Below are 12,633 nucleotides of genomic sequence, written 5' to 3'. Positions count from 1 at the left end.
CAAAACCAATGTTATTGCAATATTAAAGTTCACAATTTCAGCAATCTATTAAGGCCTCTAGAGGAGCATTAGTTACAGCAGGGAGCTCCAGCACTTTTGAGAGCTGCCAATGGAGAAGGGTTTCTCTCTCACAGACTTAACTGAGGGAAGCATTTAATAGGAGGAATTTTAGAAAGTGACTACAGTACTCTTTGAAGGCAATCAAATATGCAGAATTGGTTGATTTATAGGAACTTGGCCTTAGTGTCCTAAAATAAGTCATCAGCAGACAGCAGTATTATCAGGAGACAAGAAGTAGGAAGATGATCATGGCTGACATTATATGCTGGTACCATATAAGTACCATCTGTAGTTGTAAGATTTTGTGAACTTTATCATATAGTTATGCAACAAAATCCTTCTTATTATGACCCTATGAAGTAGGCATTGCTGAGACAGTCACCTCCATTTGGGGGAAGCAGACCCCGAGGCCTAGAGTAGTATCTTCCCCTAGTTCACATAGCTTGTATCACCAGAGAAGATGGGCAATGTGTATTTGTAGAAGATGCGTGAGCTTTGGAGAGAGACAGAGCCAGGTTCAAACCCCAGCTCTGGCACTCTACAGTTGTTACCTTGGAAAATCTCCTTAAGTATTTTAAGTCTCGGTTTCATCTCCTGCAAAATGAGATTAATATCTATCTCACAGCATTGTTTTGAGAATACATTTTTAATAAAGGGAGTTATTCTGTTACATTTCTCCCAGCCACGTCCACGTCAGATATCACTAATCAATCACAGCACATTTTCACACGAAGCGTGGGGCAACCTCAGAACCCTTCGCAAGCTAGCAGGGCAGGCAGCTATACCAACTGAACAGGGTAGGCGGTAGAGGTGGTGCTTCTTTGTCACCCTGGTCCTCAGAGCTGCACTCACTGCTTTTTGTGTTGGCCCTCTAGCTGTCCCGCAGGAATGTTCTTTATCAGCTTACATGAAAATCCAAGACATTTTATAGCTGGGTCCATTTGCTTAGGACTCCCTCGTCCTCCTTCCTCCCCTCTGTTGATACTAAGCTAATCTATTCCCACCCGCCTGTGACACTATCATTGAGTCTGCAAGAGGCAAACAGAGGAGGAGAAGTTAAATAGTTAAATGGAGGAAGAGCATGGGATAGGAAAAGAATACCCAGACCAACTTGGGTCTTTGCTATTTTTTTCTAATTTTTCTGGTTCTATTGACATTTTTCATTAGAGATTTGTCTGGTAACAGTACAGGTATACCTTGTTTTACTGCGCTTCACAGATATTGTGTGTGTGTGTGTGTGTGTGTGTGTGTGTGTGTGTGTGTGTTTTAACAAAAATTGAAGGTTTGTGGCAACCCTGTGTTGAGCAAGTCTATTGGTGCCATTTTTCCAACAGTATTTGCTCACTTTATGTCTGTGAGTCACATTTTGGTAATTCTTTCAATACTTTAAGCTTTTCATTATTATTATATTTGTTATGGTCATCTGTGATCAGTGATCTCTGATGTTATAATTGTTTGGGGGCACCACAAACCACACCCATATAGGCTGGAAAACTTAATAAATGTTGTGGGTGTTCTGACTGCTACGCTGACTGGCTGTTTCCTCATCTCTCACCCTCTCTTCAGGCCTGCCTAATCCCTGAGACACAAAGATCTTGAAATTAGGCCAATTAATAACTTTCCAATAGCCTCTACGTATTCAAGTGAAAGGAGAGTCACATGTCTCTCATTTAAATCGAAAGATAGAAATGATTAAGCTTAGTGAGGAAGGCATGTCAAAAGCTGAGACACGCCAAAAGCTAAGTCTCTTCCACCAGGCAGTTAGCCAAGTTGTGAATGCAAAGGAAAAAATCTTGAAGGGAATTAAAAGTGCTACTCCAGTGAACACATAAAAGATAAGAAAGTGAAACAGCCTTATTGCTGATATGGAGAAAGTTTTAGCTGTCTGGATAGAAGATCAAACCAGCCACAATATTCCCTTAAGCCAAAGCCTAATCCAGAGCAAGGCCCTAACTCTTTAATTCTATGAAGGCTGAGAGAGTTGAGGAAGCTGCAGAAGAAAAATTTGAGGCTAGCAGAGGTTGGTTCATGAGGTTGAAGGAAAGAAGCCATCTCCATAACATAAGATACTTCACCTTGCAAGGTGAAGTAGCAAGTGCTGTTGTAGAAGCTGCAGCAAGTTATCCAGAAGCTCTAGCTAAGATAATTCTTAAAGATGCCTACACTAAACAACAGATTTTCAATGTAGATGAAACAGCCTTCTATTGGAAAAAGATGCCATCTAGGGCTTTCATAGCTAGAGAGGAGAAGTCAATGTCTGGCTTCAATGCTTCAAAAAACAGGCCGACCCTTGTTAGGGGCTAATGCGGCTGGTGACTTGAAGTTGGATCCAACATTCATTCACCATTCTGAAAATTCTAGGACCCTTAAGAATTATGCTCAATCTACTCTGCCTGTGCTCTATAAATGGAAAAACAAAGCCTGGATGACAGCACCTCTGTTGACAACATGGTTTACTGAATATTTTAATGCCACCGTTGAGGCCTAGTGCGCAGAGAAAAGATTCCTTTCAAAATATGACTGCTCATTGACAAAGTACCTGGTCACCCAAGAGCTCTGACGGAGATATACAATGAGAGTAATGTTTTCATGTCTGCCAACACAACATCCATTTTGCAGCCCAAGGATCAAGGAGTAATTTTGACTTTTAAGTCTTATTCAGAAATACATTTTGTAAGGCTGTAGCTGCCATAGATAGTGATTCCTCTGATGTATCTGGACAAAGTCAACTGAAACTTTCTGGAAAGGATTCACCATTCTAGATGCCAGTGAGAACACTCATGATACATGAGAAGAGATCAAGATATCAAGATTAACAGGAGTTTGGAAGAAGTGGATTCCAACCCTCATGGATGACTTTGAGGGGTTCAAGACTTACAGATATTGAAAACAAACTTATGGTTACCAAAGGGGAAATGTGGGGAGGGGGGAAGCATAAATCAGGAGCTTGGGATAAACATACACACACTACTACATGTAAGATAGATAACGAACAAGGACCTACTGTATAGCACAGGGAACTCTACTCAATATTCTGTGATAACCTATATGAGAAAATAATCTAAAAAAGAATGAATATATGTATATGTATAATTGAATCACTTTGCTGTACACCTGACACTAACACAACATTATAAATCAACTATACTCAAAATCAAAATATTAAAAAAAATTCAGTGGAGTAAGTCACTGCAGAGGTGGAAATAGCAAGAGAACTAGTATTAGAAATGGAGCTTGAAGATATGACTGCACTGCTGTGTCTCATGATAAGACATTAATGGTTGAGGAGTTGCTTCTTGTGAGTGAGCAAAGAAAGTGGTTTTTCGTGAGATGGAATCTACTCCTGGTGAAGATGCTGTGAAGATTGTTGAAAGGACAACAAAGGATTTAGAATATTACACAAACTTAGCTGACAAAGCAGAGGCAGGGTTTGTGAGGACTGACTCCAATAATGAAAGAAGTTCTGCTGTGGGTAAAATGGTATCAAAGAGCATTCCATGCTACAGAGAAATCTGCCATGAAAGGAAGAGTCGATCTCTGAGGCAAACTTCACTGTTGTCTATTTTAAGAAATGGTCACAGCCACCCCAGCTTTCATCACCTACCACCCTGATCAGCCAGCAGCCATCAACACTGGGGCAAGACCCACTACCAGCAAAAAGATTACAACTCAGTGAAGGCTCAGATCATATGGTTAGCATTTTTTAGCAATAAAAAAATCTCTTAAATTGAGGTATGCACATCGTTTTTGTTTGTTTTTAACATAAGGCTATTGAGAATCCTTAACAGACTACAGTATAGTGTAAACATAATTTTTGCACTGGGAAACAAACAAATTTGTGTCTTGCTTTATTGCGATATTTGCTTTGTTACATTGGTCTGAAATCAAACACACAATATCTCTGAGGTATGCCTATATTCACTGAAATAGTCAAGTCCCTCAACCTGAAGGTTAGCTGTTAATACAAGTATTTGTAGAAAGAAAAACAGAGGCACTGCTCTGTTCAAGGCCACCCCATGAGACATAAATGAAAGTGGCAGACAGCTTGAGTTTGGCACCCTTGATGAATCTGAGGTTATAAACATGAATTCTTGCATTTTAACCTATATGTAATTTTTTGAAGTAGTCAACTTTTCTTGTATCCTTTAACCTTATGATCAAGGAATGTATGTTTTAAAAAATATTTCAGGGTTGAAGTTTCATTTTCTCTGAGTTACACTGGGAAGAAAACAGGAGTTCTTATTTGCCCTAATGGTAAACAAAGAAAGTGTTATCCCTCCAATCTTTCAGGCTCATACGTGGCTGAAAGTATTTCACTTACGCTATGAAACAAAACAAAAACAGCTATCCCACGGGGTTTACCAGGTATTTGTTAGCAACCGGCTTAAAATCTTCATTTGGAATTCTTCCTGACTTAGTGTTCAGATGATGAAGAGTTTTCTTATTCAACCCTCACACAGTGTTTGGTCATCTTCTACTCTACGGCCCTGGTTTGTGTCTCACACCATCTCCTAGATTCATTTGTCACCAAGGCTTGTCCTGGGCCACATTTCTTCCAGTGACTTCCATATAATACAGATGGAAAATGAACAGAATATAGTCTCAAAGTCTAGACATAATTAATCAGGTCTACTTCCTAATTCCTATATGTTGGTGTGTGGAACAGTGGAGACAGAGTGTACTGTCTTGTAAGCTCTCAATAAATGGCTATAGATGTGGACTACTTGGGCTAGTACTGAGGTCAACATACTTCATTTGAGGGTGTCAGTGGACTCAGGGTAATGGAAGACCCTAAGGAGTCCCTCAAAATCCTGAGAGCACCCATTGGGCTGGGGAACCCAGTCTAAGCAGTCCTTTTTGACTACCATTTGGCTTTTGCTCTGCAAAGAACAAATCACTCCGGGGATAAGTAGGATGTTTTAAAAGACTCATTTTTGTTTCTTAAATGTCTTCATGAGTTGAAGGAACATTTAAAAATAAAAAAAGACATTTCTCAACAATCACAGTTCAAAATGACATGTACACGTCTCCCTGCGGGGCATTTTTAAAACTTAAAAAGCTTGTCATGTTGCCTTTTAAACAGGGAAGCAATTTGAAAATGAAGGAAAGCATTTAGCATTCCAAAATAGTGACCCTGAGTGCTGGCTTCCCTGGAGCGCTACCAAAGAAACTTGGTCCACAGGACTGAAGAGTCAGAGCCTGTGAACATGGCTTATGTTAAAGGACCCACTTCGCAGATGTGCATTAATTCTGGTTATCGTTGGGGTGGACTCTGGGGAAAATTAGGAAAGACAAATTTATCTTTGGCATTTCCCGCACTGTTGACACAGTGGAAAAGAACATGGGCTTTAGAGTCAGATCTGGATTTTCATTCTAGTTTCACCAATAACTAGCTGAGAGACCTTGGACACTTATTGTAACCCCCTGAAGGGGTTAAGATATAGTCGATTTCCACATAGCTAGCGGAATTACGATACCTACTTTTCAATCTTTGTGTTCAGTAAGATACAGGGCATGGAACGGTATTAGCATGTGAAAGGTACACAGTGGGTGCTCATTCTTTCCCTTGCTCCCCTCCCCCACCTCCCCAGTACTGAGATCTCCACTCATGGCAGCCCTCCTGGGTCTTACTTAGCTGTATTTTAGGGTGGCATCCCCCATTAAAATTTACCTGCACTGTCCTTTAATTGTGTCCTCAGGTCCCTGTCTCTGCCAGGTAGGCTCACCACTGTGATATCCTTACATACAGCTCATGGATCATTGAAATGGGTGCCAATGGGTTAACCTCTTACTCCTCCCAACTAAGTGTAATATTTTATCTAGAACCTTCAGAAAAATAATGTCTGAATCCAAAGGAATGCCTATGATGGGAAGAAATTCGGGCAAAGCAGGGAGTTAATTTAAGAATACGTGTGTATGGGGTCATTTTTCAGCATTCACCCTTCAGAGTACATACACAAGTGCTTCCCTTCTGCTTCAATCCACAGGGCTGAGCCTTGGTGCTGGTAACCTAACAGTAGATTGATAAGACTAGTGACCAAGTGTTTGCAATGCATATTCTCGAGGTCTCCCTGACCCAAGGCCTCTGCTTACCCTACACTCTTGAAGCTGGGATACTTAGGTCTCACCTAGAGGTTCAGTCCCGCCCAGGACCCAGCAACACTCATGATTTCTAACAAAGCTAGTAGAGGACACTTCCCTTGTCGAGCTCTCAGGCTCTGCACCCTTCTGACCCAGCAACTGGCCCTGTTCTGGCTGTTATGACAGTTCCAGGGCTGGCCTTTTCCTTTCTTCTTCTGTTACTAAGTTCTGCCTTGCTTCTCACTTTCAGTAACTGAGTCCCTGTTTGGTGGCTCCATGATGACCTCAGATCCTCCCTGCTTGATATTCTAGTTCCTCCAAAGCTATCACTGAATTTCCCTTCCTCCTGAGACAGGCTTTCCCACTTCCTGTTCTCTCAGGACCTAAGGTTCTGTCCCCGACTTCTGTCCCTCCAATAAAGAGCGCACAGCTGGTTTGGGGATTTGTTGCATCATCAATTGTCAGTGAGACCATGAAACTGGCGGACACAAATAAGTGGTACCTTACTGTAGCAGAGAAATGTACACTGAAGACTGAAAGGCAGCTAATGGTGAAAAGCATTAGCACTGATATCAGACAGACCTGGGGCTGAATTAGTCACAGCCTTACTAGTCCTAGCGATTTAGTTACTTTCCCCTGCTCTAGTTTCCTCATTTCAAAAATTGGACTAACAATATTTATCTCATAGAGTTGTTGCAAGGATAAAAATCACAAAATGAACATAAAACAATTAGCACAATGCCAGACACAGAGTAAATGCTCAAGACAAATCAGATATTTTTATAAGTGTTATCATCATAATTATTTAATAATAGGTATGCATGAACACAAAAGAGGAGATTTCTGCCTGTGGACTTCAACTCATCCAAAAATGGAGAAGGCAAAGGTAACACAGGTTATATTCTTAAATAATCGTAGTCTCTGAAGTTTGAGAGAAAAATTGGGAACTCAATTGACATGCAGGTTCTAGAGTGACCACATCAACAGATAGCTGCAGAACACGCAAGGGGGTTGCCTCCTAGCCAGGGAAGATACTTCCTTAAAAATGGAGAGGCAGCAAGACTAGAGCTAGGGATAAAGGTTTTGCTTTGGGATGAACCCAAAACACAGAAGTCAAGGAACTTTGAGATATTTAAAAATGACTGTCAAATATTTTAGATTAGCTTTCAGCTGTATTTTGGAAGATCACATCGTAAGCTTCCAGAATTTGTCATTAGGCATTTCGAATCTCAGATATAAAAACTATACCTTCTACCCCATGTAGTATTAATCATGTTTTAAATTTTCTGTATTTTATGATACTCTGCTATCTTGGGGCCTTGCAGACCTGGGGAAGGACTGCCCCTCTCAGGGTTAGCCAGTTCCTAGAGATAGCTAACAACTTGTCTGTGGGCATGCCTTTCATATGCAAACCAACCAATCCTGAATCCATACCTCCACCTGCTTCCTTTTACCAGGCCCTGATGTTGAGGATACTATCCCTCTGCTCTAAATCACTCCAGGGGCAGTTACCAGACAGCTAGAGACTCCCAGTATCCCAGAGTCTGCTGAAATTACTCAAACTACCCAGTCCTACACCTGCTCAGCTGCTTATCCTGCCTCACCCATTCCTCCCTGCAACAAGCACAATGAAGTTTTGTGCCCATCCTTTTCTCTCACTCCTTTGCCTCCTGACCAACCCTGGTGCTTCCCCATGTAGCCGTGTGTGGTGTGCCGTGCCCCTTCCTCTGGAGAGCTGTAACAAACTCTTATCTTTTCAATGGCAATTGTCTCCTGATCGGTTGGCCTCACCAAACCTGAATAACAACAAAATCCCGGGTGCATTTTTAAACAACCCAAAGGGAGAGAAATCTGTATTCAGAAGTCTCCGGTTTCTGGCTGGATCATTTTGGGCACTTGTATCTCAACCATTTAGAGCCTCAGTTTCTTCTTCTATAAAAACTGAAATAACAGTCTTTACCTCACAGAGCCATGGGGAGGATTTGTACACATGAAAGCACCCATCCCTGTTAATGCTTAGCTAATGTTTGTCCCTGCATTTGTTCACTCACCTGGTCATTCATTGCTATCCACCTGTAACCTATAAACACTCTTCAATTATCACCCTGTTTGTGCTAGGTAATTCTGAGTAAATTCTGACATCTTTCCAAACGTCTATAGCTACTAAGCACTGTCATAAAATCTCACTCTCTTTTTTAATGTGTGTGATCTCATTGGGTCCACTCCCCTTGGGTCCGTCGCTTGATTTCCGACACAGCTGCTCGAAAGCCATGCAGTTTTGGAAAAGGCCAGTCTCCCTGGTTCTGCTGACATCTATCAACCTTATCGAGCAATTCTGTCTGCAAAAGGAGAGTCAAAAACCTTCTGCCAGGCAGCAAAAGAAATCACATTTTTGGCAGATAATTAGTAAAATAAACATCCGAAAGCTGCAGAGAATTTGTATTGCACTCCAGGCTTTGTGGATGTTTCATCGCCTACTCTCTTCTCATTAGAGGATGGGGCTGATAACTGCTAAAGTGGAGAGAAAGTTCCTGAAACCAGAGAGCCAATGTCCCTGCCGGACCGAAATCTCCATGAGGATCAATAGAAAGAAGGAAAATGATCAAAAAAACTGAGTGTGCCAGAGCTTCTGGGTGGGCCCAAGTCTGAGACAGATGGCAAATGAGGCAACCTCAAGGGAGACAGCCAATGCTGCATTTTTACTTGCATCCTGAGGAACCAGACCAAGGAGAAAACGGAGAACTTGCCAAGAATTGTGCAAAAGGAGCTGGCGCCAACCGCAGGGTGGGGTCCATGGGAGACGGGGGCCATGGAGAGCCCAGACCCGCTCACGGGCTCAGAGTCCTGCCCACGGTGAGGCTCCTCTTTTTACAGACATGGCTGATTCCACTGCATGCGTGTAATGGTCATTTGAAATACTATTTTCAAAGCATTTTCTAAATTCCAAAGAGCTATATGAAGGAGGTTATTATCGGTTACAGAATTACTGTGCTTCCATCTCCTGCTTGAAGAGTAAGCATGAATGTTAAAAGTACACAGATCAGGCTTCCCTGGTGGTGCAGTGGTTAGGAATCCCGCCTGACAATGCAGGGAACACGGGTTTGAGCCCTGGTCTGGGAAGATCCCACATGCCTTAGAGCAACTAGGCCCGTGAGCCGCAACTACTGAGCCTGCGCTCTAGAGCCCACAAGGCACAACTACTGAGCCTGTGCTCTAGAGCCCATGCTCCGCAACAAGAGAAGCCGCTGCAGTGAGAGGCCCGTGCACCGCAACGAAGAGTGACCCCTGCTTGTTGCAACCGGAAAAAGCCCACGCACAGCAACGAAGACCCAAGGCAGCCAAAAATAATAAATAAATAAATAGATAGATAGATAGATAGATAGATTAAAAAGAAAGCGCACAGCTCTGGAAGCAGATTAAGTAGGTTCCAATCCCAGCTTTGCTACTTGCTTTCTGTGTGAACTTGAGCAAATGGCCTGATCTATTGATCTTCAGCCTCTTCCTGCACAATAAATAAAATATAGCTCCTGCCCCACTGGGTTGTTGTTAAGGGTTAGAGGAGGTTTGCGTATAAGTCTCTTAGCACAGGGCCTGATGCATAGTAAGTGCTCAATAAATGTTACTGGTTAATATTTGCCCAAACTCCTTAGTAAGGTTTTTGATGTGAGTAAAATTACAGGGCTTTTCCTGAGGCCTGAGCCTCTGTTACCCAGACAAGGCTTTCTCTAAGTGTGGGTGTGTCTGTTAACTTTAATGGGAAGGTTAAGGGTTGAGACTAGGAAATTCCCATGATGGTAACAAGCTCCTGCAGAAGTGTTGTCGTGTTTAATGTCATTGTTCTGATACTGGACCACATGCCATGTTGCTGTTATAGATCTTGGGTCGGAGTCTACAATTTACGCCTCTGGAGTACTGTATGGATCTCTCATCTTCTCTTGGATAATTATTATCTATTTAAAAATTTAGTGATTTTTTTTTTGAGTTAGTATGTACGCAGTAAAGCATTTCTCCACATAAATTCAGTTAAGCTTTTTGATGGCAAGCTTGAGGATGGAGTGTCTTATTTATTTATTTATTTATTTATTTATTTAACCTTTTCGGTTCTTTGTTAAAACAATCCCTCTACTGTGCATGTCTTGCGTGAAGGCTGCTCTCAGCAAGCCATGCCTCTACTCACTGTTCAAATCCATAAGACATTCCTTTGTACTAACCTCCAACTATGTCTCTTTAAGCTGTGTAAATATTAAGAAAAATCAGGTGGAATTCTGACCTTACATCCTGGAACTTAAATCTTCAATTTCTCCAATAATCAAAAGAAAAAGGTCCTAACAAGTACTTATTACTTTTCAAAATTCTATTCTTCTCCTGCCTTTTCAGGTCTCCAATAATCAACAGTTTTATAATTAGTGTAGTACTCACTCTACCTACTTTTCCTGATGGTAAGCACACTCGCTATTAATTAGTTTGGGCCAGCAGTCTTGTTTGAGCAGCTAAAATACTCCCCCTCCCCATCAGATATAATCCATTATTTGTCTGTGAATAAGAACTCTCAGGATCTGGGGAGCAGAGCAAAATCAGGGGGTCAGGATATATATATTGAGCCAGAGTCCAGCTCCCATACTGGAAGGCCATTTGTGTAAGAAAAGTAGACATCACCAATACAAAGTGAAGAGATGGAAAGAGGACTGGACTTGCCGGGCAACTGGTTTTCATCTATAATGAAGACCTCTGTGTTCAGCGGCCAAGTCATATCAAATAGGATGCAGGCATTAATATACTCTGCACACTAAAACGCTGTGTATTTTAAGGGACTATCAACACTATATTTACTGTTGATTTTATTACTTTATTGAAAACTGATAGACAAGAGAACTCACAATATGATTTAAAAGTTGTGTCTAGATGCTCTCAGAATGAAGTAAATTTCTATAGTGCTCTGAATGTTTTTGATAATTGAAATATATTTCAAATCTCCCAATTATTTTGAAAATAATAAAATATCACATCTGTAGAAAAGTTGAAAAGCAATTCAATGAACACTCATTTACTCTTCACCAAGATTCCCCCCAGTTGTTAACATTTTACCACATATGTGCTCTCTCTCAGTCTCTTTTTTTTTGTGGTACGCGGGCCTCTCACTGTTGTGGCCTCTCCCGTTGCAGAGCACAGGCTCCGGACGTGCAGGCTCAGCGACCACGGCTCACGGGCCCAGCCGCTCCGCGGCATGTGGGATCTTCCCGGACCGGGGCACGAACCCACGTCCCCTGCATCGGCAGGCGGACTCTCAACCACTGAGCCACCAGGGAAGCCCTCTCTGTCTCTTTTTATTTATAATTATTTAAAAGATATGAAAGTAAATAGCTTATAACATGATATCTCACTTCTAAATATTTCAGCTTATATTTTCTAAGAATATGACATTTTTCTAGCTAAGAAGTATTATCTCACCCAGAGAAATGAACATTTATTGTGAAATATCCAATGTACTGTCCATATTTAAATACGCCCAATTAACCCCATGGTATATTTTATAGCAGTTTTAAAAACCCAGAATCCAATCAAGTTACCACGCTGTATTTGGCTATGTTCCTTTAGTCTCTTTTAACTTAGAAAATTCTCATCTACTCCTGCCTTTTTTGTTTTTCATGACATTGACCTTTTTTTGAAGAGTCCAGGAGCTGTCTTACAGAACGTTCCACACTCTGTATTTATTTGATTGAATTCTCATAACTACACTACTTTTAAACATTTTTGGCAAAAATACTACATACATACATAAGGTGATATTGCGTATGTTTTTCTATTTCAGATGAGGGGCACAAAACGTCATGTTGTCCCTTCACTTGCAACTGTGATAACTTTAAGATTGGATTTTGCTGCGCTATCTTAGAGAAAACTCTAAAGAGCACTGGCACCAAGCCTTCTAGCCACTTCCCTCAGCATGCTGCCCTTCCACAGCTCCCCACCGAGACATACCCCAGCTGACAATGCTGGGGACTAGGTAAGGCCATCCAGGCACGACCAGTAAGGGTACTGCAGGGGAAACTTCCTTTTGGAGCCACCAGTTTGACTAATGACAGGCTAAGCCAATCCATTCAAGAGAAAGCTTGGCTGGCATTTGACCAAGAAAGGCACATGTTAAGACTTATCCCCATAATACTAGATTCTTCCAGTAAAGATGGCAGGCCATGTACTGGCTGGTTCCCATTTCTGGGCACGACCGGGTGGGCAGTGATAAACCCACTGAAGCATTATTACCACTGAGTTTTGTTCTTTTAAAAATATATGCCGATCAACAATATAAGTACCCAGATGACTGAAAGGCAGAGACCAAAAAAAAAAAACAAGAAAGAAAACAAAACTACAAAGATGGGAGTCAACATTCTGTGGGTCACCGAGGCAAACGTGTAACCTCTTTACTGCCAGTGATGTAAACATGTCATTCCAACTTCTATCTGGGAGTTACAGAAGCTTGTCATTTTATGGGTCCTA

The 12,633-nt window shown here is 41.6% G+C and overlaps 1 protein-coding gene across 19 annotated transcripts in view; it reads right to left on the bottom strand.

The window, feature by feature from the left end:
• Positions 1 to 12,633, bottom strand: part of PIK3R1 (phosphoinositide-3-kinase regulatory subunit 1) — a 959,753-nt gene that overhangs the window by 334,868 nt on the left and 612,252 nt on the right. Inside the window, exon 1 of one of the 19 annotated variants that reach the window (XM_079916411.1) lies at positions 968 to 987. The exons of the other annotated variants lie outside the window; for them this stretch is intronic. The gene's annotated coding sequence lies outside the window, so the exon portion shown is untranslated. Of the gene's footprint in view, positions 1 to 967; positions 988 to 12,633 lie in introns of those variants that run through there. 19 annotated transcript variants of the gene reach the window in all.

The sequence above is a fragment of the Stenella coeruleoalba genome (assembly GCF_951394435.1).
Source record: "Stenella coeruleoalba genome assembly, chromosome: 3".
NCBI classification, from domain to species: domain Eukaryota; kingdom Metazoa; phylum Chordata; class Mammalia; order Artiodactyla; family Delphinidae; genus Stenella; species Stenella coeruleoalba.
The sequence above is the reverse complement of the archived record's forward strand: the minus strand, read 5'-3'. Positions and strand labels throughout refer to the sequence as shown.